Here is a 25,245-nt window from a genome sequence, read left to right as displayed (position 1 = left end):
AAAATGCTTTCTTGCCAGTGGTGCCACAAAGGTTTAATGAGCTGTAAAATTAGTTCCAAGCGATGCATCAAAAAACTGATTATCTTATTACACTCACCAGGGTTCATAGTGTAGGAAAATGTAAAGATTAGAGTGCTATGACGAACTGTTTTGTGTATTGTTCCTCCAAAAATGGTTAATTACCTCTAATTATCTCTGGAACTAATTGGCCAACTAAAAAAATAATGCCATATTTGAAATCAGTGGTGGAAAAGCAGCAAGTCTGAGAAGTTTCACAGAGTTCACTTTAAATTTAAAAAAGATTTTTTAAGAGCAGTGTCCCCCCTTAAACAGCGTAAACAATAGAGCACAACAACAAAGCTGCTGTTTCTTTTATTTCAGTGTCCTTTGTTGTTTACGATACTTCAGAACGCTATCCATATTTTTCATTCGTAGCGCACATATATACACACACGTGCGCTCACAATCAAATGTGACTGTGCCACGAACGAAGTGAGTGAGTGAATAACTTCATTGTGCCTGAGAAACGAACTGCGGGGAGAAGTGAGGTGGAAGTCCTCTTCATTCTTTCCCACTCGGCATACCAAATGCAGGAGCTTTTGCGAAAATTGGATTTGCGAAGTAGATTTTTCAGGACCCACCACGGTGGCTCAGTGGCTACGGCATTATGCTGCTGAGCACAAGCACATGGGTTCGATTACATGTCCACTTTTCTGGTGGTGGTGAAAAATGAAAATGCCATGTGTGAAGAATTCAGCGCACATTAAAAATCCCCCGTTGTCTAGATTAATCCATAGTCCTCCAGTACGGCATGACTCGTAGCCCACATGTAGCTTCAGCGTGTAAAACCCCAATTTAAACTCTTTCTATTTTAGATTTTTCAAGCACTTGAAGGGGCACTAAAGTGTAGGAACAAGTTGGCCTCTACTGGCAGATTACAATGCCGTGAATGCAAATGTGCCCCTTGCGGCAACAGCAGCTGTTTATTAATGCAGGAAATGCCAAAAATGTGAAAACAGGTATCGTTGCTCCATGCACTTTCCTGCACAATTTGCGATGTCGCGAATCGTAAATGGTGAAATGGGATTGGCAGAGCTTGGCTAAGCAGTTTCCTAAACCAGACATGCACGTGCCGTTCGAAAGGCACAAACTTTGGCTCTTAAACATTAAGCACCTTCTTGTAATATTATGACCACTGGTAAGTAAGATTCGATTTTGGTGCAATGTTTCGCATAGTCCCAAGTACCATCAGAAGACTTGCACAAGTGGATGTAAGGGCTACTGCCCCTTTTCACTGTCAGTGTTCACTATAAATGGCAAACCAGTGGCAAAACTAACCAGGGTCGCGAAACTAACCAGGCTCAACCGACGCCGGGCCTAGCCCTCCCCGGTGCATCGACAACAAAAACTGACCACATCTCATACACCAACGCAGACACGCCACATCCGTCCAGTCAACCGCGCTTGGCACGAACAGTACTGCTACCGAAGAGCAAGCCGGTGAGCTGGACACTCTGCGTTTGTTGCGGCACCATCTCCAATCTGATTTCAAGAGAATTCTAGCCAATACTGACAGATTATTGACTTCACCGCCTCCCCAAGAGCTGGAACTGAAAGTTAGCTTGGAGAACCTGCATGAAACCAGAAATGCACTTATCAAATTGGATTCCGATATTTTTGACTGGATCGAAGATAAAATGGAGCAGAAGTTTGAGGAGGCTGATCGGTACACACTCTGCTTTATTAGAGCAAACGCTTACCTCAACCATTGGATATAGTGCCTCAACAACAAGCAACCCTTAAAAATAAAATCTACAGTGTTTTTTTATAATAGTTCACCAAAAACATGCCTAATCGTGATAAAGGGGGCGACGAGAACTTGCTATCGACCATGGAGCATGGGAAAACACAAACAACCTTTGTCAAATCAAACGTAGCACGAGCTTGCAAAGAAAAGTGCATTGAGCTGCCACCATATGAGTCCGAGTACATCTTTGTTGCAGACTTCGTGAAGGGTGAAGCCTTCCCTAAACTTTTTGAAACTGTACTGACGAGTGCATGCAACTACTACCCGCTAGCATCTCACGTGTTCCAAGGAAGTCTGCTGTACAGCGTAGGCCCAGAAACTGTGGCATGCATGGATCCTGCCCATGAAGACATTGTGACCTCCAGGCAGGGCTCGTCTCACTAAAAGCGTTGCTGGCCTGGAACCTCCCATCAATCCAAATTTGCAAACCCCTTTACCGAATTGAAAAACAAACACAAGAGCAAAACACAGACCAGGAAAACTGTGAACTGTCGATACAGCTGATATCTAATGCTGTACACAACCCACCATACACGAAAGTTCAACATTCAGCAGAAAATTTGGAAGACAGCATTTTACCCCCCTAGAGCCATGCACCATCAGCACCAAACTCATGAAAACCTGCAGTCCCATCTGGATGACTGTACGAACACTCCATTCTTCACGTCGTTCTGACACTCAACACTACAGAAGCTGTGACACTGGTTGAAGCACCGCTAGAAGCAAAAGAGGTGACACGGCATGAATAACGACCGCATGCAAAGCGGCAGCTTCGTGAAGTGCAAGACAAATAAGGTGCTCCATGTGCATCCCATCGACGTGTCATTGAACCGCACGTTCCAGGTGCAGCTGCGATGCAGCATGGACATGCCCGAGGCGCGTCAAGAGCGGTGGATCAGCTCGTACAACTACAATCAGTTGAGCTCCTCTAAAGAATTTGGAGAAACCGCAGGACTTGGTGCACTAACATCGTCCCTAAGCAAACGTGAAAAGAATAGATACGAGAGCCTGTAACACGAGCGCTCAAAGGAGACAATGCACAGCAGAGAAAAGTGTCCCATAGCCAGCAAGTTCGGTGTCATCGTGCAGATGGTACATGTACTTGCTAGTGCCAGACGCGCGAACTGCTGTGACAGGAGGATGTTGAATCCGATGGGGTATGCATATTATTTTCATCCTGTAAACAACCGTGACATTAAAGCTCTCATCCCCGTTTTGGTCAGCCATCACCCCGAACCCTGCTGCCAGTCTGCTCTTGCCTAACACACGCAACTACTTATGGTGACGATACAAGTCTTAATGAGTAAACCAAGCCAAAGTTTTTTTGATTACAAGAAATGCAGCAGTTTTCAAGAACATGTAATTTTCTCTAAAGAAAACATGTTTAATATACAATCAACCAGCAGGTTGAGTACTTGATTCAAGCTCACCGTCAAATACACTGGCATGTTCTAGCTCATATAGAGCATTTGGGGGCCAGGTGCATTAGATGACATTCGCTGCTAATGTATTTGAGGGCGAGCTTTTGGGGCACATATCACTACCACAAGCCACGTTCAGGATCCACCTTGACTGGTCTAGCTTTACTTATAACCTGGCTTCAATTTCATCATGTGGTCTAAAAACGGGCCCTTAAAAAGCCTGCACAATGGATTTAAAGTACTGGCCACTTAACCACTTGCACATTACAATGCCCACCTAACTGTGAGCAAGAATGGCATTCGCATTCCTCTCAATTTTCAGTAGTAACTTGAAACATACTGTGTGCCGTGCAGTGTGATGTGTGTCCTGACACTGCAGTGCTTCACTTTTTTTCAAGGGCTAAAATTAGAATGCTGAAAAAAAGCACACTATTCAGGCCATGTTACAGTACTTTAACATTTAGGAGGAGTGCGAGAGCTGTTCATTCCTTTCCAGAGACAGTCGTGAGCCATCCCATTAGTCACTAACATAGTTGCAGGAGGAAATTATGATCCCCATTAGAGACAGCTTTGCACAACAGACACCTAAAATGCTTTCATAGGTAATGCTCCAAACACTAAAAACACCCCAGTTTCACATTGGTATGCCTCATTCCTCCTGAAGGGAAGCACTGTAAAATTTTTCTACTAAATGGTGCTTTCTTGCTGCATGTTTATGCCTTGCAATATTTATTTATTATTTGCTTATTGTTTATCCCAAAACTGAAAAACCACATGTTAATGTCTTGCTAATGCCTAGCTGGCCACACAGCCAGGCATCACCAGCCAGGCATTAGCAAGAATCAGGTGTCAACAAAACAAAATAAAATGCAAGTGAGACGGAATTAATTGCTAGAGCTCACAAGTTCTGGCAGCTGCCTAGAAGTGCCTGCAAATATTTTACAGTGACAGATGCAGCACTTCACATTTTGTAGCAGGTCTTCAAGCAGGAAAAAAGGCCCTAGAGAAACACCTTTGAGAATTTTCAGACCAGATGTTAAGACATCTCAACATGCCATTTAAAGGTGAAAGCACCACCGACTAATTTAAAGATTTAATTACCAGAAGGAACAACTTTAACCAGCTGACTCCCAACTACTTTATTCGGATAATCTTTATGCCAGCAGGCACATAAACAATCTCTATTACACTGTCAGTCTAAGAAGCAAATGGAGCTTTCTGCATCAAATGGAGGTGCTCACCATGTTTTAGCATGCCTTCTTTTCCTGACAATGAGAGCTGCTTCTTGGGAGCGAATTAGTTTAATTTCTTGCCTTAAACTTTAGGTGTCTTGCACGTCTGCTGTTCTATTTGAAAGCATGTAATTATCACAATAAATAGCTAAGAATTAGCGCCTGTCCTGTCACTTTCACGCCCTGGTCTGTGCAAGCTAGGGTTAATGCACAAGCCAAGCAGGACACTAACCAACACTTCTGGTACAGAAAGTTATATTTGCAGCCTCATAGAAGCAACCAAGGAGAAACGTATACTAACTCTGGAATAATCTGGACATAAATTTTATTAACATCCAATCTGTGAACAGTGGGGCTCTTCAATTATCAGTCCTGGGCTTGCTACAATGTCTTGAGAAAGCAATCCAGCATTTATTTTCCCACATACATTCCAATGATGAGGAGAGACTACCCACAGTTTATTCGTAGTGGGTTCAAGACTGATAATCGAAGTGACCCACTGTTCCCGCATTATCAAAATGCAACAAAAACTGACGCACAAACATATTGCCATGATCTAAAGCCAAAACTTCCGCATCGATGACTGATAATTCAAAAATAAACAGAAGTGCAGTACAGATCTCCGCATTTTGGAATGACAATGCTATCAGCAGTAAAAAGATTAAAAGGTACAGTACAGTGCAGGTCTGCTTATCAGTGACAGTTGCTTCTACAAATAAGCACTCATCTGCAACGCCGCTCTGAAGAGGAGGTCTGATAGCAGCCCTTATTCTGCAGAAATGAAAGTGCTTTGTCCGCAGCCCTTTTTGCTTTTTAACGTGGCAGCATTTCTACGCTCCCGAACAAAAAGCAGTCTGTTGGTTTATATACTACCACCTGGCATGGCAGAGCCATGGAAAAAGGTGCAGCCCTGCACAGAATTGGCACTAGACAAGCTTGGCCAACAGCAGATGCATTTCGCTCCTGGGCAAGTCCAGACAAAATGGCGCATTACAATAGTTAAATTATTGGCTGCCTTTATGCTCTGCGAGTTGTATAGTTAAAAGTAATGGCAGAAGCCACACCTTCTGCAAGTAATTCTGTCAATTATGTCGGCAGAAAAGAGGCAAGCAAAGGCTGCGCCGTTTGGTGATGCATTTGCACAGATTCACTGCAGAAAACAGGGGAGAACTAATGCTAACGCATTACTGTTTCATGAATACCAGTTACCGCCGTCACATTTTAACGTATTCATTTTGCTAATTCTCGTTCTGGGGCAGGTGCAGGTGAGCTACCCAGTGCAAGAAATGCAGGCAGGAAACACGATGAGTGAGCGGAAAGTCATGAAGTTTTAACATAGTGAAATTAAAAAAAAAATAATAATACCTGGAATTATATGCGAGTTTTTAGTAAGGCGGGTACAGCATGTAAAAACAAATTCTACGTACATATATGCATAGCGAAACACTACTGGGAATGCGGAGCGAGAAACCCAACTTCACAGTAGCCTGCAATGCACGTTGATTATCGCAATGCATGTATGCATCCACTTATTTTTTTAAAATACGAACTGTGTTCTGTTTTGATAAGGCCAGATGGGTGTGCGTCCATCTTCTGGACATTCCTTCTTTCCTTGACTTTTTCATGTGCAATTTCAGCGCAGCACTTCCATTACTGCACCTAACCGCAACTTTTTGACTTGCCTGCCTGCCTTAAATAAAAACTCCCGCCTCCTCGATTTTTCAGAAATTTTATGCCATTTCACACGCTTTACGGCAGTTCCTTATAGGCTCGCTGAATGACTGCTCATCATTTAACTTTCTGCCCCCATATTCCCATTCACTGAGTAAAGCACGAGACACATGCATGATGAGAGCACGCGATTGACATGCGACTGATCGTTACGACAAGCTTTTGGCGTCATACGCTGGTCGGAGGAGTGACAACACTGTGAAAGCTGCTTTCAAAGCCTCGAGGAGGCACTAGTGGCAGTTCTGAGTATTTTGAGGGAAGCAGCTCTCCGCCGACGACGCCGACCTGTGCGCCCTCCCGCAGACAATACAGATACCTGGTAGACACGTGTTGCCGGAGGTAGCAACAGCATGGACGAGCAGAATTGTCAATGCTAAACGTCTCCACACCGCTTTACCGAACATATAAAATGCAATGTATAACGTTATAGCACTATTCATTTTCACTTCAAGTTGATAAATGTTTTTTTTTTCTGCTCGGATTTCTCTTGCACGTATCTAAGCCGGCCGGCGTGCGCCTAAACAGGGAGGCAACCATGGAGCGAAAACAGCGGGTGGAGCAATGATGACAACACATGACACGCACACATCAGACGTGTGTCTCAAATTCACGCTTACATAGTGGTGGCAGCCATACTTCCGACCAGTCGTGCATCGCATCTGACGGCTCCATCGTGCATGCATCTCGCGCTTCAAAGCTTTGTTTCATAATCAAAATGAACTGGATAAAAGGACAGCACAATGCACTGGGAATGACATCATCTGTATGGCATGCTTGCAAACAACAGCTACTCCCTGAAATGCCAATGCTCCAACCTAAATTTCATGTCGGCATTATGAATAGACAAAGTTTGCTGCTATAAATAACAGACAGGTAACAACCAACACTAAAGAAAATTGAAAAGCACTGACAAGAAGCGGTTTTTTTTATACATGAGTCATCATCCAGAAAGCCGATATGAATGCGCCGAGAAAAATAGAGGAACAGCTCAGTCTTCCATCATTAATCATTTTTTGACAGACTGTGACAAAAGGTAAAGGGGGAAGATATGCACTAAATTAAAAGACGACGCAGGCTGTTGCTTGTATGGCCTTCGCAGTGTGGCTTCAAGTTAGCACACCATAATGGTGTTTCGCAATTTTTTGTACTTCTAAAAGCATTCATGCAACGAACCACACGATCTCAGCTGCCTATGTTATTTCGCTTCCTGCTATGGGAAGGCATATGCAAAATAAGTACAGCCTGCTTTTATGTAGAAATGTTTTTAATGGCATAACTTGCATTACCTCAATCCACTAAATGTTTGCTGGGTTTTAGGTATACTCAAAAACCAAATCTGATGACTACGAAATATTTTTAACTTTTTCTTGCATAGACCCTAAAATTTATGGTACAGTGACAATGCACAAAAAATTAGAGCTGCGGTTAAGAATGCCTTGACAAGGCAGAACAGGATGGGGGCTCTGGAAACTACATGGCCCGGTACACACTGCAATAAAGCTGTACCATGCACCAAAGTACACCTATAACTTGCACCTCTGCTCTGCCTGCAGGTTATGCGCAAAAACGCGCAAATTATTGCAGAGCTTTTTTTTTTTTTCAGTGAACACAACCAACTTTTAAAATGAAAGAAAAAAATTTTAAAGTCAAGACACTTGGAACAATGTGTATACAATGGTTCAGCTTAGCATAATGACACTGCCGAGAAAAATGCTTTGCTTGAAACAAGGATGCCTAACGTCAGAGAGGAGTGGGTACCCTTTTCGCAGTCTCCATGAGAAGTGAGAACCCCTCATCATCCCACTTCATGCACTAGTGAGGAACAAGTCAAGATAACGACCTTGATGATGATAAGCAGGCCAAGATAACGACCTTGATGATGATAAGCAGGCCATGACATACGAACGGACACATTTTCACTTGAGCCAGGCATACATCATAGTCCACATGATAATGCCTGGATCCAAATGATAAATTATAATAACCATAACACAGCTGGAGATATATGTCGAAAATTAATATGGACAACAACCATACCTATGCAGTTTAATCAATGCTGTCATTCACTGCAATCATATGACTACCTGCAATATCCTGCACTCGCTGTACACCCTGCTCGCTATGCCTCCTAGCTTCATGCCGTTTCACTGTCGTACCCAATTCCTCATTACAGCAGCTTTACCAAAACCATATCCAGAAACTATCCTGCAACTCCACTAGCCGTATTGCTAAAAGGTGACATGAAGCCCTCCGAAAAGTTTCACAGCCGCCTTTTATCAAATGCCATCGAAAAGAAACTGATGTGAGCCTTTGCTCAGTGTCCCCCACTTACAGTCTTATAAGATGTTGGTTTACCAGGAGCAAAAACAGGGTGACCATAAAATACGGTAAAATTAGAAAACCACTACCACCGTCCTCAACCATAAAGAGTGGACCGCACCCCACAGAAAGTGCCTGGATCTGCCTTGCAGCCATGCATGACAAAACAGAAATTGTGCCTAAAAAAACCTCTACATCCTTGTTTGCATAACTAGACAAGAGCACGCTGTTTACTCACTTGCACAGTGCAAGGCAGAACTGTTGCCTGGCACTGCACACAATTTCCTGCTTATTTCTGGACGACCCCTCCTACCCGTTAATCGAAGCCTTCTAAGGAAAAACCTAGGCCCCACAGGGTTCACACTGGTTCATATGACAAAAATGCAAGCGTTGTCAAGGGCTTCTTGTACTCTGTCGTGTGCATTTTCAAGGACCACACCGTCCGTTAGAAATCTAAACAATGATGTTCAGGAGAAGATGGAGGCTTGAAATTATGAAAAATCATTGAAAAATAAGAATGCTGCCGGAGCCAACGTTCCAGCAAGAGGACTTGTCTTCAGACAACTCCCTCTGTTCGATTGCTGGAACGACATTTCCTTCTTCGACTATTTTTCACAGCTGTTTGTTTGGGTTACCCGGATAAGCACTTCCAGTGTGTTGCAAAATGCAAAACAAAATCAATTAAGCAACAGACATTCATAGCCTCATGTTGCCTTTATGCTAATTAAAAACAGAAAGTTCAAGAAATTCAAGGATGTTAAAGCATCTGTCACAATTACAAGACTTTCAAGACTTGAAGACAAGCTTTTTAAATTAGAAGGCTTTCAAGGGTTTCAAGGACCTGCATGAACCTTGGCCTCAGTTTGCTTAAATCTTCTAAACAAAAAAAAATATAATTACATATAACTCCTTCTAAAGGCCATGGTACAAGAAAAGCGGGGTTCTTGAGGTTTGAATACATAGATGTGCTGAGACATGCATCGGCATTTCCTCCTCCTTAAAAGTGCCATTTTTAAGACGGTATCTACTTCTAAAAAAAAAAAAAAACAGAGCTTGACTGGAAGCTGACATTTTATCAACTTGATTTTGTTGTACCCTTCTTCTTAACTCATTTTTCTTTTGTTTTCGTGGTGTTCACGGTACCTAAGCCGCCTAGCACCACACGGATTTTCATGCATATATCATTTCCTTGGTTGTTGCCCAACTTATTCATTCTTTTACTCATCAAAGCCTTTTACTGCAGCACTGGTTGCTCCTGCATATTTAGCATTTCATGAGTACAAGCGGTGCGTGCACAGCAAAGAGCTTTGGCGATGGATCTAAACAAGATGTCAGCTGTAAGTCGACACCTGTTTCCTAGTGTAATGACCCCATTCAATGATGCCAAGTAAAATCCCATAATAAATTTTTTTTCAGAGTAAATTTTTAAGCCAACAAAATAGAAAAAAGTTATAGGCCTTGCTACATTCTTCATTAACAGCAGGAACAGTTAATGGTTGCCTGGGAGACTATGTCCAGAAGACTATAACAACTTCTCAAAAACATTTCGGTAGTTTTTTACGCGATTGAATAGTTGAGTTTTCCTTGGCTAGGCTAACGCAAACCATATTAGCTTAACCTAGCCAAACTTAGCACAATATAAACTATGATGCTTCCCGAATAACTTGACCAAATAATGTTGGACATGGATGCGCGTTTTCCAGTTACAAGAAATATAAAAAAGGCATTGAAAATTGCATTCGCCCAGAAAATACATAAGCAGAATTCATTTGAGGCGATCAAAATTGCGTAATACAATACCGACACAAAAACTGAATGCATACAACTGGGTTATCGCGGAGTGCTTCTAAATGAGATATTCAAAGAAGCCACTTCATGCCAGACATCTTTATAATAACAACTATTATTATTATTATTATTATTATTATTGTTTGCGGAAAAGTTGCCCCTAGATGGCACGCACGGCTAGACAGAAAGGCTTTGGTCCTTACTACAGTGAACTAGAATATTGTTCTAGTTCACTCTATCCTTACGATGTGCGCCTGCTATCCTGCCACCCAGGGCGGGTGATGCCGGAGCAAATGGTTTTTTTTAACACACAAACACGCACACGCTATGTATGCACTGTGGGTGACAGCTTTTACAACCGCGAACGGGGAAGAAGAGACGTGAACGTTGTGACAAAAAAATTCAAGCGAGACCAGTGCGATTTTGCCATTTGAAATTATTTTGCAAAGTATTATAACGCCCATTAATTACGGAGGGTGTGAAATTATATGAATACGAAGCCACTGGCGTACGCAAACAGAAATCCGGAAAAAAATTTAAGAAAGCATGAGGCCGCGCGTGACAAGAACATTCCGGCAAATTTAATAGTAAACAAATAAGACCGCCTCGCCAACGACAGCTCGGCTGCACCTTCGACCCGCAACCATAAACGAGCGAACGAGAGAACCACATCACTTTACTTTTTCTACGCGATGTCGCAGTCAGCTCGACCATCCGCCCGCGCGCGAACTCCTCCGGCAAAAGGATGCGGAAGAGGAGAGATGCTGCCGGAGAGGAGAGGTAAAAAAAAAAAAAAAACGAGGGAAAAAATACGAGGCGAAGGAAGAAAAAAAAAAAAGCCCGCTCGCGGCCAACCCTTTCGGCAACTGCTCTCTACCCCTTTGTGCCCAAGCTCAAGTGGCAAAAGTTGCCCAGAGACCACCGGGCTGTCCTTTCAGGCCAAGCATTGTGCAAGCGTCTTAAAAAAGCGCTTTAGAAAGGCGGGAAGCCAACAAGATCGGTCTCCGATGCCCAGTAGACGCACTCGAGCCCATCCGAAGTTGGGTCAAAGCGTAGACTGGATAACGCTGACCAGCAGATCGGACTTTTGGCCGCGGTCGGGTGGTCAGATCGCACCTAATCGAGTGCCCCTGACCTGGCCAAATAAACGCCAACATCCCAGGGAACAGCGAGAGACGCCGATTATTTGCGACAATCAATAGACCGGGTCGTCTACCCGATCCGGCGATGTGACGCTACCTTAACCCTACGCTCACTAATTTCCATCGTCCCGCATAGTGCACATGTTTGCTTCCAAAACCAGCGACGCCAACGTCCCGCGACACAACTCCAGCTTCCCGGAGTTCAGATGTTAATTCTGAAGGATTAGGCCTAACTAACCCCATCAGCCATACTGAAAATTTTACTTATGGACGACCGAAACGGACTTGTCAAATGATTTCTACTTTTCAATTACTGCACACAAGTCTACAAATGAGCTCATTAACGGAAACAACTCGTTCCACACAATCAACATGCTACAGGACACCGTTCAAAAGACGAATTAAAATCAATCACCTTTCCGGAGTGAAGAGTCAACCAAGAGGGAGGATGTTTAACAGAAACAAGATGAATAGGGTTATTATTGACGGGTAGGGTTCTTAGAGTAACGCATTTTCTTTTGTTGCCCGTTTCCGCCCCGCCCCACCAGGTGGCGAAAAATTTTTTAGCGTTTTCCACAAGCGCCGCTAGATGACTCTAACCTCATGAAGGTGACCTCACGTGCTCATACCAAAACATACTACGTCAGGTGGTGACGTCACAACTGCTGTAGTACATTGTTTACAAAAGTTGCTCGCAAATTTGTGGTCAAAACCAGCAAATAAATTTTTCTAATTTTTTTTAAACAATTGGATACATTGCAAGTATTTGTCGTAATGTAACAACATGGCTTTTGTATTTAATATAACACCTAGCAAACCCCAAACAGTATCTGTGCGACTCCATATTCTCTCAAGGTTCTCCCGCAAAGGTGGAGCAATTCCTGGAACGAAGAGCCCTCATTGGCTGAGCTCCGTCGATTTGTAGGGAAGTCATGTGATTGCTGTGAGCTACAGAACCAAAACAAATCGCGACTGGGTGCAAACTAACTCGAAATACGGTGTGTTTTTGAAGTAATTGCTGCTCCGAGTGATACTACCAGCAAGCAAAAGCTATACGACGTTCGTCCGAGCATAAGCGACAGACTGCCACGAACTTTTTGTGAAGAAAATCTTCTGACTTTCCCGGTGGACTACCGTGAGTATTTCTATACATAACGGTGATTGTATTTAGTACTGTTTCGTGGTTTCCGGCGGGTGACATGCAATCAGCTATGCGTAATAACGGGGTTTAGACCAGAATCTAGCATTTCCGCGCCAGCATTGCAGTGTATTGCGCTGAAATATTCAGTTGCAGCTGTGAGTTCTGTCATGTCTGCTCCTGCTGTGACGAAAGGCTTACCGCCACTGGCAGAATGTGCTCAAGGCAGGAGTGTTGCGTTAACTGATTCGCGCACGTCGTCTGCGGTATACTGCGTGTTTGTCTTATTTATTTCATCTGCGCTTCTCGTATAACCAGTGTTGCGTGCCATCGCTCGATCGGGCCGCTGTGTTGAAGCGAAACCACGCAATCAGCGCGCGTGAACTGGAAATTTCTCGAACGTGCTGTCTCATGTGTGTGGCTAGCCCGAACACGAGGCGCCAGGCGATGAGGTGGGGGGGGGGGGGGGGTGTCTGGGAGCGCGGCCTTCGCAACGAGAAGCGCGATTACGCAATACCGTACGGACATGAAACATTGTATGGTACACAGTGTGGTGACCTTGAACGCGGCTGCTCGTTCGCCCTTGTTTTGCTTTTTCCGCTCTCCGGCTGTTTGTTTTCTTTTTTTGTCTTCCCTCGCTCGCTCGCGCTATTGTTCATCTTGATCTACCGTCACGTTTTCTCGAGGCCTAACCGAGGCGCGGTACGGCACTTCCTGCAATAGAGCCGGCGTGTTGTAATCGCGCATGGCTTCCACGAGGGGCTTCCCTGAAGGACTCGTGGATCAACATCCTTTCTGCCTACATCACAATCCGCCTTGAAGGTCAGTTGCTTGCCAAGGACGGCCCCATTTATTTCCTCCTACCCTCTGGGCCCTACCTGGCCATTCCGAAAGCGCCAACGGAGACGCGTCGATTGCCAAGGCTGCGCTCACGATTATGCGCGCTCGTTACGCTGAGGGGGCCTTGGCTTCGGCCCTGCACTTGATACGTCCGAGGCGCGCAGTGGATATGATGCCGTCTGCTGGCCGCGTGCCTCGTGTCTTCCGTGCCGAGGAAAGCCGCCGTATCGCACTGCGCCCATCATTTGCCGAGAACCTTCCGTACACGCATACACATGTAACACTCGGAAATACTTTTCTGCCGAAGCGAGCGGAGAGCGGAAGAGCGCGCTACCAAGGAGATATATTGCTCAAGGTTGAATTGTGCAACCTGAATCCGGCCGATTCCGGAATAAGCGAACGTGCCCGGAGCGCGGTATGTGCAGCCTTTCGTGCTTAGGCGTGTTTGGTGGAAAAGGAAAAAAAGAAAAGCCAGAGAAAAGTCATATTCGGACCCCGTGTGGGGCTCAAGAATTTGAATTTTTCAACATGAAATTATTGTCACGTATTTCGCGGTGACCAGATAAAAAAAAACAAGAAATTTTGGGAAATTGGTTAGCAGTGCAGGTTCAGTGGCAGACGTAAATGCAGTGCGTTTTAAGTGTATGATTCACTTGTAGACAGCCTATTTTAATGAAAAAAAAAAACATGGTGAGATATGTGGGCATAATATTATAATTTGGAATGAGGGGCTTGTTGACTTATTACAGAAAGGAAAGCCAGCCACTTTCTAAGTTTTAAAAAAAATTGGTTATCTTTATTGGAGAAATAAGAAATAGCCGCACTGCTCAGTTCGCTTCACTTTTGTTGTCCTTAACGTTGCTAGAATTGCTGGCTTATCTTTGTGTATGTGCGCGGGTGTGTGCACGTTAATTCTCACCATAACGAAGTCATGAGGACGTAGGAAAATTCTCTGTAAGTGGTATTTCGATATAAGCTGTGGCCATTTTAAACGTGTTTGGTAAGGCACACGAAGAGTTTTGACCGATTTCGTTACAACGATGCTTTACTGCTATATATATATATATATATATATATATATATATATATATATATATATATATATATATATATATATATATATATATATAAAGCAGCAGCAGTATAGCAGTAAACAATGTCTTCGAAACTGTCGGACTAATTTATAATAAACAAGTTAACCGCAAAGTTGTTCTTATCTTTTACCTGACCGTTTCTTCTGGCCCGTTGCAAAACTCATTGAAATATATATATATATATATATATATATATATATATATAGATTGCGAGAAGGGCTGTCTTTGGTTGCCGTAGCAAATAGTAAAAAATGGGTATAGCTTCTAACAAAACTGTTTATTGGTCGACGTTTCGATCGGATGCCGATCTTTCTCAAGGCATCCGATCGAAACGTCGACCAATAAACAGTTTTGTTAGAAGCTATACCAATTTTTTACTCTATATATATATGTATATATATATGTGTATATATATATATGTATATGTATATATATATATGTATATATATATATATATATGTATGTATATATATATATGTATGTATATATATATGTATATATATATGTATATATATATGTATCAGCCTATCTACGGCCACTGCAGGTCAAAGGCCTTTCCCATTATTCTCCAATTATCCCGGTCCTGCGCTCATTGCGACCAATTTATCCCCGCAAACTTCTTGATCATATATATGTTAGTCTCTTAACAGAAAACTCGCAATAAGCGCGAGAAAATAGACGCACGAGGAAAACATAAAAAATAAAAGTTCAATAAAAAGTAATATAAAAAAGAAGGTAGAGTTCTCATTGTACGAACTCTCCCTTTTCTTGCCCTGCCCTCTCCCTTGCTACATTTTATGTCTATAACACTGGAATCAACGAACTCTCCCTTCCCTTGCCCTGCCATCTCCCTTGCTACATTTTATATATATAACTAAAATTAGCTTACCCTGTACCAGAGTCCTTCAATGCTTTACTGGTCACGAAACTGCTCCGTAACTCAATGGGAGAGCTTCATATGCTGCGTTTGGCCGCCGCGCGGTGGCGCCACCCTCTCACTGAGGTCACTCCTCGGGCGGCGTTGCGCTGGCTCGAACGGTGGAGCCGCGGCGAGTTGTGTTTGTTTTGTGCGGGAAAAAATGTAACGTGTATATCGCGTTCTCTTGATGCAACGTAAGTAGTGCCGAACATGTGTTGCGTCCCGGGATGTCGTTCCTTGTACAACGATACCACAGAAAATGTTTCCTTGTTCTGTTGACCGAGCTACGGGCAGCTGTGTGAGAAATGGAGGGGTGCCATTCCAAGGCAAGCAACGGGACATTTCAGCTTCGATTATAATTGTGCGACAGTGTGTGCAAATGCACTGTGTGTGAGAATGGAAAAAGCAATGTACCCTTTTGAGAGCATCGTGGGCCTAGAATTGTACGAGGCTAACTTAAAGCCGGATTTTTGCCATATCAGTCAGGTTGTAGCGGTGCTTCATTACCTGTTTGCAAACTTGTATTACCTTGCGCTCAGGCTCGCGTGTAAAAAAGCTTTGGGACATCCTTGCGCTTTTACTTTTCATTATCCCTTAGGGTTCGTTTTGTTTGTTCTGTAACCGCGCGTGGCCGATTCCGGTTTTTTATCTGGCGTTTCAACCGGAGCGCCCGTTTGCTCTTTTTGTCGTACGTCCCGTCTGGCAATATTGTTTGATATGGAAAGGGTGCCACCTTGTCGCTAACTTGATTTTTTGTTTCTTCGATAATGTTCTCGATCCTATTTCCATGGATATGAAATTAATAACGTTCCAAGAGTAATGCATGCATAGCAAACGCCGCGCAACTCACTTTATCGACGTTCATCTGTTCACGTCACACTGCGGACTGCTTCTTAGACGTTTATGTTTCATTCTAGTCTTTTGTAGTGCAGAAGATCGCTAGCTCGCTGCGTTCAGAAAAGCTTTGCGTCATTCTTGGCTACGTGGCAATATTCTGTTTCCTCCGTGTGCTGCACATCGCAGCGCGAAAAAATAAATTTTTGTACGCTAGACCAAGCTCTTTTGTCTCCCTTCGTAACATTGAAATTTTTTGTTGTGTGTGATAAAATCAGTTTCATTGTTCTTTTTTCGCTTCCTGTTTTTGCAATGATTGCAAAGCGTGGAGCAGAAAGACACATGGAGTAACATATATCTCTTCGTGTTTTGATCCTTCGCGTTTCTGCAACGTTTTTGGATGTTCTCAAGTATGTACCCACTCATCGAAACGACAATACTATTGGACTATCTCTTTTAGCATTCTGTGCATTCCAGAGCAATCAACGGATTCATTAAGCGTAGTCTGAACGACGCGTACTTGGTTTCTTTCAGTTTTTTTATTGTATTATCAATAGGCTCGCAGCAGTCCGTGACTACACAGCTACAGTATGTGTGGTATTTACAACTTTGTTTTAAGAAAAGAAGCAATATAGATTTAAAAATCCGTAAACACGACGGCGCAGCGCTTGTGCCAGAGCACACAGAAGCCGTTGCCGTTCGCGGCCGAAGTTTACGGTAGCTTACTTCAAAAAATAAAACCCCCTTGAAGGCAGGTGATAAACACAATAACTCGACTATTCATCGCTAACTACTACGAAAAAAAAACACACTTAATCAGCGCGCAGACACCAAAAGCAGCGAGCGTTTGCACGCCAAGAGCTGGCCAATACGCCGCACGCGCGGCGGCTGGATGACCTTCGTGCGGCGGTGGCGCCTGTAGCGGCGCGCGCGGTCCCTATATGAAGCGAGCGCCGAAGTTTCGTGACCAGTAAAGCATTGAAGGACTCTGCCTGTACTTTGAAGAAGGGAAGTCCCCTTCCTGAACCGTCAGTAAACTTTAATTTGTTATGTTTTTTTCGTGTCTCGTCTCTCTATTTACTTACCTTATATATATATATATATATATTATATTTGAGAAAATGGTTGAATCACGATTAAAAACAAAAACAGTATTTCACTGACGTTCAATGGAGTAACTCACGTTACTCCAATGAAGACGTCCTCCAGTCGAAACGTCAGTGAATTAGTTTTTTTTTTTTTTTGATATCGGGAGTCAACCATTTTCTCAAATATTTCTGGCTCCTACCTCGAGAAGTTTCTTCTACTGCCTATATATATATATATATATATATATATATATATATATATATATATATATATATATATATATATATATATATATATATATATATATATATATATATATATTGGGTCGAACGGCGTTATGCATGTGGCTGCGTCCGCGTTCGTACTGCAGCAGCTACAGGGGCCTGCGAGAAAAATCTTCATTACGTGTTGTTCCATATTTACGGGCGCTCTTTTGGATATGATAGATTGCTCATAACACCCTTGATCTCTGCAAACAACTCGGCAGGAGGCTTGCAAATGTTAGGCTGACATTTTTTTTTCTCGTATACTTTCCGCGAAATAATGCCAGATGCGCAGGAATAGAAGAAGAAAAAAAAAATCGAAGGAGGCCTCTCCCTGCCGGCTGTCTGCACATTCACTGGCGGATGTGTGTATAAAATAAGGACACACGGGTCGCCCTATTTGTTGTTGAATCGCTGGCGGTGAACACACATCGCCGATAGCGGATGTTGTGTGTCGTGCGCGCCGCTCGGCGGTATTTTTCTTCTCTCGCGGCCAGTGTTGTAACGACTGTATATCGGCGATGATCTTTGGACCGTCGCGAGTGATTCTTTATGGCTCCCCTCCGTGCGCGGCGGCGTCGGCCCAATTTCCTTGGCCATCGCCAGATAGGCGGCCGCCAGCGGTGCCAAGGGCGCTAGCACAACACAAACGGAAAGATTCATTGCGAAGGCCGTCCAGCCATGCGCTAACACAGAGAACAAGAGCGCTGGCCCTGCTTTTATGCGCCCTCTCTCTTCCCTTGTGTCGCGCTCTTTGCGCTTTTTCGTGTGCTTTTGGGAAACCCGTATTCCGCTTCACGTTCTTTGATGTCATTTCTCTTTCTCCTTTTCCTCTTCGCTTCTCTCCGTTACTTGTTTGCTTTGGTTGTCTTTGTTTTTTTTTTTTTTCCCGATGGAGTCGCCCCAACCTTTGGAGTTCTTCCGACCTTTTTCTTTCCCACATTTTTTTTTTTCGTTTTTGCTCTGTGCTTCTGGTTCATTGGGCCGCGAACTAAAAAAAAAAGTAATGAAACCACAATGATCAAGGACGTAAAAAAAAAAAAAAAAAAGCTTTCGTTCTCTGGGGAGGAATGCAAGGACGGTGAACTGGGAAGTAAGGCCGGTGAAGAAAAAGTGTGAGTGGAAAGGGGCTGCGAGTGTGGGAATAAAACGAAAACACGTTGCGAAACGGGGAAACCCCCGTCGCACACCCTCGTTTTCCCGATACCGAGATTTTGTGCCTCCGTGCTTTCTCTGTCTCTTTTTTTTTTTTTTTCCTCCTTTTTTAGTGCACGTTCGCGCTGCATACGTGCTAAAAGGACAAGGTCATGCGAGGCTTTTTTACAATGAAAATGGTGGCAGCCGAGCATTGCTGATGACACCGTTCAAATAAAAGAGACGGCGACACGCGAGTCTGTGGCGTTGTATGTTTAGAAGTAGAAACAAAATAGTATAAATGATGTTGAGGGGCTCAGAACTGTCGATATGCATTTCTTTGAAGAGAGGAAAATAGAAAGCTTAGCAAAAAAAAAAAAAAACGGCTGGATCAATGCAGTTGGTGGTGGAACCGGCAGTGTGTTCTGCTGTGCGTGCAATGGAAAAGGGGGTTGTATGCGCGTACGAGAGCTTGGCGTAGTGAGCGCGAGCTTGTTTAACCCAGTTCCGTCTTCTGTCGGCGGGACTGCCTCAGGAGAGCTCTGTGGGCGGCATGCCCCGGGAGCGCGCCTGCGCTGCTGATAACGGAGGAGCGCGTTTGTTTGCGCGTCGGTCCGGCCGATTGCGTCACCGCGCGGCTGACGCATGCCGCCGCTGGCCCTGAGAAGTGAGGCCGCCGAGCACGTGCTCCGAGAGGAGCAGCCCTTTTGTTTCCGCGCCAGGGCCAACAGGTGCCCTTGGCGGACGCCGAGAAAGGAGCGCGTCACGTGTCGCGGCCCCGAATCCGGGCCCCGTGCTGCCAGCCCACGTGTGCATGTCTGCGGCGGCCCTTCTTCCGGGGGTGCTCGCACTGTCGTCGTCACACGCTGCCCTCGGCGACCGCTGCGTGTGCCAGGGTCCCCTCCGACGAGGCGCTAGTCTCCGTCCCGAGCCGCAGAAAAATGTCATGCGGTTATCTCCAGCGGTGCTGCCTTCCCCGTTTCTCGCATCAAGGCCAAAAAACCGCCAGTTCAGTTCTAAAAGATGTACAAATACCCCTCAGAGAGCACTGGAATTGCAGCTCGGTGAGCGCTTCCGCACATAGTAAATGTGGGCGAATCATCATCAGCCTACTCAGCTCCACTGCAGGACGAAGGCCTCTCCCATTGACCTCCGACTGCTCCAGTCCTGCGCTGCTCGAGTCCACAGTTTGCCCCCGAATTCCCCCATTTCATTCCTCCATGGTGCTATACTGGCCTTGCCCTCCTCCTAGACCCATCTCTCGGTGTCCACTCTGTTGTCGGTTCGTCTCACTACGTGGCCAGCGCAAGTCCTTTTTTTTTTTTTTTTTTTTTCTCGAGGTAGCTCGTTTTTTGTCCCTGAGTATTACTCTAACATTATTCGTTCTATGGCCCGTTGAGCCGACTTACGTTTGCTTTCTAGTTGTTTAGTAAGGTGCCAAGTTTCAGCTCCCTATGCCGTAACCCCCAGTATGCTCTGGTTGTAGATTTTTCTTTTGAGTGGCAGAGGTAGCTTACTTTTTCATTATTTGGGAGTGCTTGCCGAGTGCTCCCCAACCCATACCTATTCTGCGCCGGATTTCTCTCTCGTGGTTGTGGTCAGCACTAATCTGTCCGAGGTAGTTATATTCTTTTAATTCCAGCGTTTCGTCTCCTAAGCAAGGGCGCTCTTGGCATGCTTATTCCGCATTACTTTTGATTTATTCATATTTATTTAGCCCCACAGCCGTGCTTTCTGATTGTAGGCCACACGTGGATCTTGTGCAGATCTCCTCTATTCCCTGGTCTTTTAGTGATTCTAAAGCACGGCTGCCGTGAGTACGGAATCAAACGGTTTCTAGTCTATAAAAGCCATGTAAAGGGGTTTAGTGTATTCTGCGGATTTTTCTATCACTTTATTGACAACATGAATGTGATGCATGAGTACCCTTTCCTAAACCCAGCCTGTCACTAACTTGGTAAAAAGCTTGTAAACAACCGAGAGTAGGCTGATGGGTCTGTAATTCTCGAGATCCTTGGGATCTCCCTTCTTATGAATCAAAATAATGATGGCGTTTTTGTAGGTTATGAGCACTTTTTGAGTCTTCAAGCATTCGGAAAATAGTACAGCAAGCTTTTCCAGTACAATATCTCCTCCCTCCTTCAAAAGATCCACGGTTATGCCGTCGTCTCCTGCAGCTTTTCCTCTTTTCATGCCTTTGAGAGCCTTTACTACCTCCTCTTTAGTTACTATGTGGGCGAATACTCCTCGAAATTTTCTAATTCGGGTGTTTGTTCGCCTATTCGGTTACGCGAACGAATCGAATAGTGCGTGTTGGAAATCGCGTCCAAGTTTTTTCTTAATATCGTTTGAACAGCGCGCGATCTATTTCTGTTTTTTAATGCTCGGTATGACGCAGCGCCGAAATATTCTTGCGACAATTATCCCGGCGGCAGCTTTGACACCGCACGACCTACTACTGCTGCCGCGATCAGAGCGCGCGCGAGATGGATGCTGCGTTTCGTGCGCTTGCTTGGCTGCGCCCAATACTTTTCGTTTGCGTGCGTGTGTGTGTGTGTTTGTTTGCTATTTGTGACATTTTGCGTGTATACCGTCTGCTGTGGTGCCAGAATATTTTTTATTCGTGTTGGTCGCCGCTGCTGCTGATCTTTAATGACAACTCGGAATGCTCGTCAAGCTTCAGCGAACCGTTTTTGTTTCGAGCTATTGTAGCATGTTGAGCCTGTTTCCCCTCGGTTTTAGCGTTTCGTTCGAGAAGCGCCAAGGTTGGCCAATCTAGTTTTATGTTTTTTTGTTGTTGTTTTTGATGATTTGAATCAGATATAGTAAAGCTTGATCCAGCGTTACGGTTTGGGAAGCTGTTAATAAAGCGGAATGGTCAATAAAAATTGATTTTCAGATGCGTTCCTGACCTTTATAAGCACCGATAACATCGTGTATGAAATATGCGATTATTTCACTAATTTATTCGTATTCCATTCGGTTTGGGAAAAAGCTCCGCTCGCGCACCCCTGAATAAGAGTGATTCATAAAGCAGTGCCCCCTAGTATAACGCCTACGGCCCCGGGCAAGCGTTGCATAAGCTGGACGACAACAATGGCCGAAGTCAGCCGGTTGTGACATCACTTGAATGGGACAATTGCCGGGGGTCCGACAGTGTACTGGGAAAGGCCTTTGTTACGGACAGTGGCGCTTCTACAGGGGTCGACTGCTCCGCACGAAGCCGCTTCTGAAAAACGTGCGCACTTTCATTCTCATATCCAGTCGAGGAGCGTTTGCGGCTGCAGGCACGCTGACGTGTTCATGGGGAAGCATTGGTTAACTCGGTAGGTCGGACAATCCGGCTCCCTTGGCGAACGCGCACAAAATGGCTGCCGGCTCAGAGAATTGTAAAAAGAAAATTAAGTCAACTTGAGTATAAGTGGGATTCGAACCAGGGGCACCCGAAATACGAAACCATGCGCGCAACCCCTGCACCGCGACAGTTTTTTTTTTTTTTTTTTTCACTGACGTTATCTGACCAAAGGTGGACCCAGTGAAAGCGTTGTGGCCTTCGACTTAGAAGCGTATCCTTGTTAAAGACATGGTCTGAGGTCTGCAGGAGTAATGTGAGCGTTCTAATTACAGGAATAGCAATTAGGCTAGAGGCAAAGTGGGTTTCTGCTAAATGCCCTGTTTGCTTGGCGATGTTTCTAAGCGGATATGTGCCGGGTAATAGTAGCTGAGAGTAAAAGAAACGCCAAAGAGGGTGTGTGCCAACTCGCAGTAACTGAAAGAAAACGAAAAACGCAAAGGGTAAGGATAATGATAATGAGAGGATGCGTTCGGAAACTGGACACGGGCTTTCGTAATCTGTTCGTCATAAAGAGTGCTGAAGTGTCCTGTTAATTTTGTGGACGACTGCTTCAGTAGCTCAATAAATGTTGCATGCAACAAAAAGCCGACCGAAATTGTGTGTGCGCGTGCTGGCGCGCTTAGCCACTACATCACTTTATGACTACTGGGTTCAAGTTCTTAGCATAAATTAATCGCGATCTCGAGCAGAAAGTAGTAAAGGGCTAAAACATATTTTGAATGAACTGATAAATGTTGCGTAGATGTGCTGTGCCAGGGTGCCCTGTGTCGACATGTTTTGCGGAAATTAATTGAACGGAAAGAACTGAAACTGATGTTCGTGTCCCATCTAATCATGTGCGTCTGAAACGACTCCGCACTAGTGCATGGAGCTCTTAAATTGAACAAATTTTCGGCCCTATTGAGAATTCGTGCGAACAAGTAAAATGGCTGCGCCAAACTTCTGTAGGACAGGGTGTTGAGACGATAATTGGAACACTTCTAATTCCAGTGTTCCAATTACCGTCGTAACACCCGGTATATCCGTGAGTGACGTGATTAAATTCAGGAGCAGTTTGAACCGTTCTCCCCACTTTCGGGCGGCGCCGACAAAGCAGGGCGGTGAAAAAGGCGCACGGACACGGAATTGTGGGCGGTAAACCTGTAAGTACTATCGCATTTAAATGTTACTTCAATCTGTACGCGTGCGCAACCTCCCTTTGAAAGATTGCGTCATTGCACTACCATGGGACAGTTGAAACGACGAATATGAGCAACAACGCACAAATCATTTTCGCACACTTACGTTATAATAATTAAGAGCATTGACAGCGCTGTCGAATGTATTCGAGTGCGCGAACATTTGACCTCTGCAGACCATCATATTTAATTTTTAGGGCGAAAGCTTTAAGTGCCCCGTTCCTCGAGAAACTGTCGTTGGCGTTGTCCAGTCAAGAGAACGGTCGCGGCTTGAAGAGCAAATAAAAACACGTTTTTATCAGGTGGGATTTGTTCCCGGGTCTCCACAGTAACAGCCCAGTGGGCAACCACTGCGCTATCTCTGCACGATGCCAGCGCTAAAAAGTTGCCGCCGTTGTTCCTTTCTTCGTGGCATACACTGAAGCTGTGAGGGGCTAATGTGCCCGCTTCACAAAATTCAGAAAACTATGAATTGGAAACGTAAAAGTAGTAGACTAGTGCGTGCCGCGTGACACCTGAACGTGATGTCACGTGAGCAGAACAGACGCACACCAGCCGCGCTGATTCCAGGGAATCTGTGGCGTGTGCCAGTCTGCTTTCTGACGCAATTCGCTCCATAAGACGAAGAAACGAGGGCGAAAAAAAGAGAGACGCAAATACGATGCTGCAGCAAAGAAGTCACCAGGCATTCGCCTTCAAAGCACGTGCGCAGACGTAAGTGCACCCGGTGTTTTGCGTGCGTGCGTGCGTTTTACGATATCCGCGAGAAGTCCCTTCCGGCTGCGTGTCGTGCGCGCTGAAAACGCCGGGTTCCGTGACCACTGCTCGTTAATAAGCGACGAGAGCAAAAAGGACGTAGCTAATCCGTATTGGTAAAAAAAAAAAAAAACATTGTAGGTTTATCCGGGGGTATATACTGCAAAGTTTCCGCGGTGACCGTATTCATAAATGTGTAATCAGAATTAACTGGCAGTTTTAAGAGAGAATGATGCGACGCTTGTGCACTTCCGCAGCCGTTTCATTGCCACCAGGGGTTTCGAGAACCTTTAGTTTTGATTGATTGTGGGGTTTAACTCGTCGAAACTGCACAGGTTATGAGGCGCGCCGTAGTGGAGGGCTCCGGATTGATTTTGACCACCGGGATATCTTTAACGCCTTCTTTAGTTTTTCACCGAGACTTGGAACTCTTGTGCGCTACGTATGCGTACTATTTTTAACAGCGAAGCTGTTTAGCAAACCGCTAGTTTCGTGTCCGCAGTTAAAAAAAAAAACAGGAAAATGCCGAGCGCTCGTGTGTGCGTGGCTCGCGGCGACCACCCAGCGTCCCCGGCGCACGTTTATCAAGCCAAGCATATACCCACCTAAAGAGATTGGCCAAGAGTATCCCCCCCCCCCCAAAAAAAATGATTGATTGATTGTATGGGTTAACGCGCCAACGCAACGCAGGCGATGAGGCGCGCCGTAGTGGAGGGCTCCGGATTAATTTTGACCACCTGGGGATCTTTAACGTGCGCCGAAATCTCGTACACACGGGCGTTTTTGCTTTTCGCCTCCATCAGAAAAGCGGCCGCCGTGGCCGGGAATCGAACCCGCGACCTTGTGCTCAGCAGCGCAACGCCTTAGCCACTGAGCCACCGCGGCGGGTAAAAAAAAAAAAAAAAAAAAAAAAAAAACACGCCAGCGTTTGCCGTAATCGTGGCAACACTTGCTCGGAACGAGAAAGACATGTCATAGCGTACCCGCCTCCAAGGTGATATCCAATGATTATCACTTCCATAAAAATGAAGGAAGCTCACACTTATAGCAACGATCATGGAGTAAACGTCGTTGCGGCAGTGAAGAAGAAGCAAATTGGCTGCAAATCGCGGACTTAAACCGTTGTGATGATAATGAAGGTTGCGTACAGCTTCTCCTTCAAGTCTTACGCGCTAGTGTGAGCTTGCTTTATTTTTTCTTTGCAT

General features: G+C 44.8%; 2 protein-coding genes across 7 annotated transcripts in view; one reads left to right on the top strand and one right to left on the bottom strand.

Moving 5' to 3' along the window:
• Positions 1 to 11,981, bottom strand: part of Apepp (Aminopeptidase P) — a 29,727-nt gene extending 17,746 nt beyond the window's left edge. For all 4 annotated transcript variants that reach the window (XM_077687816.1, XM_077687817.1, XM_077687818.1 and 1 more), the window contains exon 1: positions 11,856 to 11,981. The gene's annotated coding sequence lies outside the window, so the exon portion shown is untranslated. The remainder of the gene's footprint in view (positions 1 to 11,855) is intronic.
• A 365-nt stretch (positions 11,982 to 12,346) lies between these two features.
• Reptor (repressed by TOR) overlaps positions 12,347 to 25,245 on the top strand; it is a 30,915-nt gene continuing 18,016 nt past the window's right edge. Inside the window, exon 1 of one of the 3 annotated variants that reach the window (XM_077687814.1) lies at positions 12,347 to 12,575. The gene's annotated coding sequence lies outside the window, so the exon portion shown is untranslated. Of the gene's footprint in view, positions 12,576 to 13,244; positions 13,401 to 25,245 lie in introns of those variants that run through there. The other 2 variants (XM_077687812.1, XM_077687813.1) reach the window with 2 other exon arrangements.

Source organism: Haemaphysalis longicornis, unplaced genomic scaffold (genome assembly GCF_048455015.1).
Source record: "Haemaphysalis longicornis isolate Haplotype H1 unplaced genomic scaffold, Haemaphysalis longicornis Haplotype H1 scaffold_1, whole genome shotgun sequence".
NCBI classification, from domain to species: Eukaryota; Metazoa; Arthropoda; class Arachnida; order Ixodida; family Ixodidae; genus Haemaphysalis; species Haemaphysalis longicornis.
The sequence above is the reverse complement of the archived record's forward strand: the minus strand, read 5'-3'. Positions and strand labels throughout refer to the sequence as shown.